At 34.4% G+C, this 10099-nt stretch overlaps 1 pseudogene; it reads right to left on the reverse strand.

The window, feature by feature from the left end:
* Positions 1 to 872: 872 nt before the first annotated feature.
* On the reverse strand, positions 873 to 4303 carry LOC129636326 (olfactory receptor 5L1-like; annotated as a pseudogene).
* Between the last annotated feature and the right edge of the window lie 5796 nt (positions 4304 to 10099).

A 10099-nucleotide genomic window follows, 5' to 3' on the forward strand; every position in this document is an offset into this window, starting at 1 on the left:
ACAATGAGAATTGACTTGGCAAGATTTCCTTCTGATTGATCCTTAAATCCTTGGATATCTGAACACACAGAGCCATCAAGAGTTCTCACTGTTATGTGGGACCTCTTGCCTTTAATGCTGAAACATCTAGAACCAGTTGGTTCTAGGTTTGAGAAGTAGAGATGATCTTACCAGAAATGTTAGTCTAAGGAAGAAGTCTTGTTCGTAAGGAAAGATAACTAAAGGAAATTAATTATCTGGTGTGTATGACTCACAGCTCTAAAGCAGGAAAGCTCCAGGTGAGCTGAGATGTGCCACATTGTTAACACCTCACACCATTGCCACCACGTGTTTGTCAAAACCTCTGCACAGCAAAGGGAATGCTCAACAGAAAGAAGAGGCAGCAGAGTGGGAGGAAATATTTGCAATGCGTGTATCTGGTAAAGCAAGGGTCCTCAAATTCCAGGATTTAATGCCTGACGATCTGAGGTGGGTCTGATAATAAAAGTTTTACAGCAAACTAAATATGTGTGTCTTAACAGCCTATTACCCAAACCCACTTAAAACATTTTAGGTGGATCAAAGCAAAGAAGTAGGCTGCAAATTTTGAAATATGTTCAATTCTATTCCTATAAGTTGACAAGGTACAAAGATTGTTGTTCAGTCACTAAGTCATGTTTGATACTTGTGACCCCATGGGTTGCAGCTCATCAGGCTTCCTTGTCCTTCCCTGTCTCCTGCAGTTTGCTCAGACTCATGTCCATTGAGTCAGGGATAAGTGAGTCAAAAAGACTCACTCCAAGGTACCCTCTTCTTGACTGTTCTTCCATTTCCAACACTGAGTCCACCATTTCACCCTTCTGCCAGCCTCTGATTTGGGACTTAGAGTCCCACTAGGAAAATATTTTGGAGCTCACCACTTTTCTGAGAGCTTCTTTCACATCCTTGTTCCTCAGACTATAGATCAGGGGGTTCAGCATGGGGATCACTACAGTGTAGAACACTGTGGCCATTCTGTCAATGCCAATATGTTGCCAGAGTGGGGCCGGCAATAAATGGAAAGGATTGTTCCCTGTAAGACAGCAATGGCAGCCAGATGGGAGGCACAGGTGGAAAAGGCTTTGCACCTTCCCTGTGCTGAGTGCATCCTCAGGATGGTGATGAGAATAAACAGGTAAGAGATAAGGATGATCACGCTTGTGATAATCTCACTGAAGGTGGTATAGCACCAATTGATTCACAGTGTCATCAGAGCAAAAAGAGACAAGAGAGGGGGAAGATCACAGAAGAAATGGTTGATCATATTTGATCTGTAGGATGGGATCTGAAGAGCTAAACACAAGTGAATCACAGAACATATAGATATAGAATCACAGAACATTGAGATAGCGACAAGACACCAACTTCACGCAGAGATTTTGAGACATAGTGACCACCCTCCCAGCACCTTCCTACCACCCTCCCAAAACCCGACAACCACCCTCCCACCACCCGCCCAGCACCCTCCCAGCACCCGCCCACCACCGCCCAGCACCTGCCCAGCACCCTCCCAGCACCCACCCACCACCCGCCCAACACCCTCCCACAATCCTCCCACCACCTGCCCACAATCCTCCCACAGTCCTCCCACCACTCGCCCAGCACCCTCCCACTACCCGCCCACCACCCGCCCACCTCCCTTCAGGCACCCTCCCAGCACCCTCCCACTACCCTCCCACAATCCTCCCACCACCACCCCCAGCACCCTCCCACCCGCTCCTCCTGTGGTGCGAGGGGAAGTTGGGATTTCTCTTGAGTTGAAGCAGGGAATGGGCCCTCATCTCCCGATGAGGTGGGACACACGGGGTTCTAGTCGAGTTGTGGCGGGAAATTCGGCTTTCATCTCGAGTTGTGACGGGAATCTCTCAACCCCCTTGAGTTGCCTAAGGGAGTCAAGCTTTCTCTCTAGTTTTGAGAGGGAACCTGGGATTGTTCTCGAGGTGCTGCAGGAGAAAAGAGCCTCATCTCGCGTTGACAGGGGAATCTCATGGTTTGTCTCGAGTTGCGGCAGGAGGCTTGGGGTTCCTCTGCATGTACCACCAGGAGCTCAGGAGCCTCTCGTGTTGCCTCAGGGAAGTCAAGTCTCCATTCGAGTTGCAAGGGTGTGCACGGGAGTGCTCTGGAGTCACGGCAGGGGAATCAGGCCTCAATTTGCATGGAAGGGGGAATCTCAAGGTGTTTCTCGAGTTGCGGCAGGAAGTGTGGGTTCCCTCGAGTTGCCACAGGGACCTGAGGGAGCCTCTCATGTTGTCTCTGGGAAGTCAGGAATCCTTTCGAGTTGTGAGGGGCCTCTCGGGATTCCTCTGGAGTTGGTGCAGGCGACTAGGGCCTCATGTCGAGTTGAGGCGGGAAACTCAGGGTTCCTCTCCAGCTCTGACAGGGATCTCAGGGTCCCTATGGAGATTCCACTGGGGAGTCAGATGTCCTCTGGTGTTGGGGCATGGAACTCCGCTTCACTCTCGAGGTGGCATAGGGGTGTCAGGCCTCCTGTCGAGTTGAGGTAGGGATCAGGGGCTATTTCTAGAGGTGCCACGGGCTCTGAGGCCTCCCTTCATGTCATAAGTTGATCCTTGGGGTAACATTCGAGTCTTTGCAGGGGAATGAGGCCTTATCTCGAGTAGATGGGGATATAGGAGTCTTTTTTTTTTTTTTTAACTTTACATAACTGTATTAGTTTTGCCAAATATCAGAATGAATCCGCCACAGGTATACATGTGTTCCCCATCCTGAACCCTCCTCCCTCCTCCCTCCCCATTCCATCCCTCTGGGTCGTCCCAGTGCACCAGCCCCAAGCATCCAGTATCGTGCATCGAACCTGGACTGGCAACTCATTTCATACATGGTATTTTACATGTTTCAATGCCATTCTCCCAAATCTTCCCACCCTCTCCCTCTCCCACAGATTCCATAAGACTGTTCTATACATCAGTGTCTCTTTTGCTGTCTCGTACACAGGGTTATTGTTACTGTCTTTCTAAATTCCATATATATGCGTTAGTATACTGTATTGGTGTTTTTCTTTCTGGCTTACTTCACTCTGTATAATAGGCTCCAGTTTCATCCATCTCATTAGAACTGATTCAAATGTATTCTTTTTAATGACTGAATAATACTCCATTGTGTATATGTACCACAGCTTTCTTATCCATTCATCTGCTGATGGACATCTAGGTTGCTTCATGTCCTGGCTATTATAAACAGTGCTGCGATGAACATTGGGGTACTCGTGTCTCTTTCCCTTCTGGTTTCCTCAGTGTGTATGCCCAGCAGTGGGATTGCTGGATCATAAGGCAGTTCTATTTCCAGTTTTTTAAGGAATCTCCACACTGTTCTCCATAGTGGCTGTACTAGTTTGCATTCCCACCAACAGTGTAAGAGGGTTCCCTTTTCTCCACACCCTCTCCAGCATTTATTACTTGTAGACTTTTGGATCGCAGCCATTCTGATTGGTGTGAAATGGTACCTCATAGCGGTTTTGATTTGCATTTCTCTGATAATGAGTGATGTTGAGCATCTTTTCATGTGTTTGTTAGCTGTAGATGGGGATATAGGAGTCTTTTTGAATGGTGGCACAACCACTGGAGTTCCTCTCGAATTTCAAGGTGGGACGGGCCTCCTCCTGATGTGCAATGGAAATGTTGGGATTCCTTTGCAGACGAAGCAGAGGAATGGACCCTCATCTCGAGATGAGGAGGGGAAACCGGGGCTCTTCTTGAGTTGTGGCGGAAAACTCGGGGTTCCTCTTGAGTGGAGACGGGTATGTCGGGGAACTTCTTGAGTTGCCTAAAGGGTGTCAAGTACCCTTTCGAGGCTCAAGAGGGAAGGTGGGATTTCTCTCAAGACTCTGCAGCGGAAAGGGGCCTCATCTCGCGTTGAGGGGAGAATCTCCTGGGTTTCTCGAGTTGCGGCAGGACACGTGGAGTTCCTCTTGAGAGGCGATGCGGACTTCAGGGACCCGCTCATGTTGCCTCAGGAAAGTCAAGTCTCCATTCGAGTTGCGAGGGCCTCTCAGGATTCCTCTCCAGTCAATGCAGGGGCATAGGGCCTCATCTCGAGTTGAGGCTGGAACCTCAGGGTGCCTCTCCAGTTCTGACATGGATCTCGGGGTTCCTATGGAGTTTCAACAGGGGAGTCAGGCCTCATCTCGTGCGGAGGCTTGGAACTCCGCTTCCCTCTCGAGGTTTAAAAGAGGTGTCAGGCTTCCTGTCGGGTGGACACAGGGTTCTGAGGCTTTTTCTCGAGGTGCCACAGGACTATCACCCCTCCCTTCGTGTTTTGAGTCCATCCTCGGGGTTCCAGTCAAGTCCATGCAGGGGAATCAGGCTTATCTGGAGTGGATGGGGAAATTGGGGTCTTTTCAAATTGAGGCATGACTGCTGGGGATGTGCTCGAGTTTCAAGGGGAGACCGGCCTCCTCCTGAGGGCCACCGGCAACATCGGGATTCCTTTCCTGAGGAAGCAGGGGAATCGACCCTCATCTCATTAGAGGAGGGGGAAAACGGGGCTCTTCTTGAGTTGTGGCATGAAATCGGGGTTCCTCTCTAATGGGAATGGGTATCTCGGTGACCTTCCTGAGTTGCATCAAGGCTGTCAAGTACCCTTTCGCATTTCAAGAGGAAACGTGGGGTTTCTCTCAAGACACTGCTCTAGAAAATGGCCTCATCTCGCGTTAGGGAAGAATATCGTGGTTATTCACGGGTTGTGGTGGGAAGCGTGGGGTTCCTCTCTAATTGCACTATATACAAATATGTATTATATATTTTATATTATATACTAATATAAAATAAGTATTAATGATTTTAATAATTAATATTATTAATTATTATATTATTAATATATATGTTATTATATATAATATATTATATTATATCATATAATATATATTATATATATTATATATAAACTATAATATATATAATATATTATATATTAATATAACATAAATATATATGATATATAAAATATATATCATATATAATTATATTATATATTAATTATAAATATTATAAAAATATACAATAATATATATTATATATTATGTGTATCATATATTTATAATTAATTATATATAATATGTATTATATTATACATATATTAAATATAATATATTGTATAATATATATAAAATAATATTATATAATATATATTATATTATATATGATACTATATTATATTATTATCTATATTATATTATATAAAACATATATATTTCTATATATAATACTATATACTATATATTATACATTATATATAATTATATATATTACATATATGTTATCAATATACAATATATCTAGTATTATATATTAGACTATATAATATTATATGTAATATATATGATACTATATTATATATATTACATATATATTTTATATCTAACACATAGTTTACTTATATATAATATATATTATGTATTTTTTATAAAAATATATTATATAATATATATTTTATAATATATATAATAATATATAATATATAATTATATATTAATATGTATTAATATACATAATATAGATTATATACTATATTAATATATAATAATATATAATAAAATTATATTATATAATATATATTATGTATAATAAATATATAATATATTTATATAAGTATAATCTTAATATTATATATAATGCACAATATATATTTATAATATAATATATATAATATAATTATATATAAAATATATGTATAATATATATTACTCATATATTTTATATATAATATATATTATATATATTACATATGTATTACATTATATTTTATATATACTATATAGTATATATTACATATATATTATATATAATATATATTATATAATCATATATATTCTATGATAACATTATAAAATATAGATGTAATATTAAGTATTTTATATTATATATAATTATATAATAATATATAATATGTATATTATATATTAATATATATGATATAATCATATATAATATTTTATATAATATATTGTATATTATATAATACAATAGCATATAATAATATATAATATATTTATATATTACATATTATGGTTATATTATATATAATAAATACATAATATATTTTTATAGATTATTATAATACAACTTAATATTTATATAATATATATACTATGTATATATTATATGTATAATATTATATAAATAATATATATTATATAATTATAATATTAATACAATAAAGTATATTATACATTATATGTTATATATATAATGATATATGATATAATAATACATAATATACTATATATTAATTATATACAATGTAATATATAAATACATGTATATTATATATAAGTAATATATAATATAATAATACATAATATAATATATATACTATTATAATATATGATGTATATTTTAACATATATTATAAAATATACTAATATATAATTTAATAATGATATATAAGAATATATATTGTGTATTATAACTATATATTGTATCTTTTAATATATATTATATATTATATGTAATGCATATTATATATATTATGTACTATATATATTATATATTATTATATATTATATATTAATATATATACTCTATATATATTTTATGTATACATTATATATTATATGCAGTATTATATATTATTATACATTATTATATATTTTTATATAAGTATATAAAATAGTATACATTATATTACTTTATATATAATACATAATTTTATATATAATGTATATATTATATATAATAATGATAATATAGTATATAACATAATATTTAATATTATATATGTCATATAATGTATATAATATATAATTTAAATAATGATATAATAATATAATGATAATAATATAATTTACATATGTAATTTTTATATTTTTATATAAATATTATATATATTTATACATATTCATATTATATAAGTATTATATATTTTATATAGTATATATGTTTATATATAAATTTTCATATATAAATATATTAAAATATATTAAATTATATAAATATATATATTTACATAAATTGTATAAATATATATTATAATGATAAATTATAATTTATCATTATAAATTATATATAAAGTGTGTAAATATATTTATTTTATAAACATATTATTATATTTATATTTATTTTTATTTTTATAAAATATTATTATATTTTATTATATTTATATTTTTAAAATATTATTATTATTTATTATATTTATATTTATAAAATATTATTTTTCATTATATTCATATTTATTTTTATATTTTTAATAATATTATTATATTTTATTATATTTTTATTTAAAAATATTATTAAAATGTTTTTATGTTTTATTATAATTATATTTATAAAAACATTATTATATTTTATTATATTTATATTATGAAAATATTATTTAAAATGTTATTTTAATGTTATTCAAAAATTTTAAAAAGTTTTTAAATGTGTGATACCAAATACTATTAAAAGACCCCTCAAAGATTATTGCTAAAATTTTATAGATATATCAAGAGAATAATAATCCACACAAGTTGCAGACATGTACTGAAAAATGAAGTATGTCTTTTGAACTTCTAAATTTGGTAATCTTTAAAAGACCAAAGTAACATTTATTTGAATAGTTTAAACTATTAATTTCTAATAATAATAATTTATAATTATAATAATAATTATATAATTATATAGCATATATTATTTATTATAATTATATGTATATTTATAATATACATTTTATATATTATATATATAGTTATATATTAATAATAATAATAGTAACTAATAGTTTAAACTATTAGTTTAATAGTTTCAAACTTTAAAAGCTCAAAGTAATGTTTATTTGAATAGTTAAAATTATTTTAAAATGGCAGTTCCAAATGCTGGAGTTCATTTTGAGAAACTGAATTCTTCACACTTTGCTGTGGTAAATGTGAAATAATAGAACCACTTTGGAGAACATCTTGGCAGTCCCTTACAAGCTAAATATACCATATACCTTTACCATATAGTGTAGCAATTTCATCTTTGTGCACTTATCCAAAAGAAATTAAACTTAAATTTCATGTAAAACTTGACTACTCATAAACTAATGCTCACAGTATTTTTATTTAAATTAGCCAAAAACTGGAAACAATCTAAATGTCCTTCAACTGATGACTGATTAAGCAAGTTGTAATACACCCATACCATGGAATATTACTTAACAGAAAAAAGGAATAAAGTATTGATAAATGCAATAACTTGGATGAATCTTAAGTAAATTATGTTAAGTTAAAAAAAAGCCAACCATAAAAGATTACATGCAGAAAGCTTTCATTTATGTAACATTATCAAAATGACAAAATTATAGAGATGGAGAACAGATTAGTGCTTGCAGAGAGTTAGGGTCCAGCATCATGAGTAGATAGATGATACGGAAGCAGCATGGAGAATCCTAAGAGAGATGAAACTGTCTGTATCTTGACATGGGGTAGCCACACAAATTAACATGTGATACAACTGCGTAGAACTATATACGGCTAAGTCATTTCAGTCGTGTCCGACTCTGTGCGATCCCATAGATGGCAGCCCACCAGGCTCCCCCTTCCCTGGGATTCTCCAGGCAAGAACACTGGAGTGGTTTGCCATGTCCTTCTCCAATGCAGGAAAGTGAAAAGTGAAAGTGAAGTCGCTCAGTCGTGTCCTAGCGACCCCATGAACTACAGCCTACCAGGCTCCTCCGTCCATGGGATTTTCCAGGCAAGAGTACTGGAGTAGGCTGCCATTGCCTTCTCTGAGAACTATATACACACATATGCAAATAAGTGTATATAAAATGTGAAATTTGAGTAGGATTGTACCAAAGCCAGTACCTTGTGGTCTTACTGAACTCCAGATTTGCAAGAGAAGCCTGGTGGGCTACAATCCATGGAGTAGGAAAGAGTCAGATATGACTGAGCAACTGAGCGCACACACACAAGACTGAAAGAAATCAGATGAAGCATACCCAGAATCCTCTGTATTATTCCTTAGAACTGCATGTGAATCTGCAATTAAAGTTTTAAGAATATTATTGAAAAGAAAAGTAAATCTCTGAATAGTCCCTTCTGTGTACACACACAAGCACATAAAATCCCTTAGGGCATCAAAAGAAAAAGAAAAAAAAACTTACACCAGCATAAAGATAAACAGAAATTATTCAGAACAAAGGATGAAAATATATTGTGCATTTAATATATTGCATGGGTACTGCTGTCACTGTTACTACTACTTCTATAAATGTTGTCATGAATTTAATATTTTGAACTGGCATTTGCTCTCATGCCTGATACTCTTCCTTCAGATGTATTCATAGCTAACTTCCTCACTTTCTTTAGATAAGAGAATTTTTACCACAGTAAACATCACTTCTTTGGCTAACATTTCAAATAATGCTGCCCTTTCTTTCTACCCTTTATTGTTCCTCACTCCATCCCCTTTTCCTGATTTATTTTTCTTCTTAGCAGTTGTAATCAAATGAAATATTGTATATATGTGTGTGTGTGTGTGTTTACTGTTTATTTTCAAATCACCCCTCCCCCTACAGAAAGCAAGCTACAAGAACAGGGCTTCATCTGGTTTTCCTTACTTTTGCATTCTCAGTTCTTACAAAGTGCTGCTGCTGCTGCTAAGTTGCTTCAGTCGTGTCCGACTCTGTGTGACCCCATAGACGGCAGCCCGCCAGGCTCCCCCGTCCCTGGGATTCTCCAGGCAAGAATACTGGAGTGGGTTGCCATTTCCTTCTCCAATGCATGAAAGGAAAAGTGAAAGTGAAGTCGCTCAGTCATGTCTGACTCTTGGCGACCTCATGGACTGCAGCCTACCAGGCTCCTCTGTCCATGGGATTTTCCAGTCGAGAGTACTGGAGTGGATTGCCATTGCCTTCTCCAAAGTGCATGATATGGTAAAGGCTCAGGAACCACTTCTTATATACACAAATGCAATAAATGATGAGTAAGTGTTGGTATTAGGTATGCAAAATTAGTTTTTCTGTTTTTAAGTAACAGCTTCTGGTACATGAGAATTCTAGAGAAGTTATCTTAGAACTTTCTTAGCAAATTTTTATTAAAATTACTCATAAAGCTATTTGAAGAGAGCTTTCTATGCAGGTCAATGACAAAAAAAATCAAGAA

Source organism: Bubalus kerabau, chromosome 21 (genome assembly GCF_029407905.1).
Source record: "Bubalus kerabau isolate K-KA32 ecotype Philippines breed swamp buffalo chromosome 21, PCC_UOA_SB_1v2, whole genome shotgun sequence".
Classification (NCBI taxonomy): domain Eukaryota; kingdom Metazoa; phylum Chordata; class Mammalia; order Artiodactyla; family Bovidae; genus Bubalus; species Bubalus kerabau.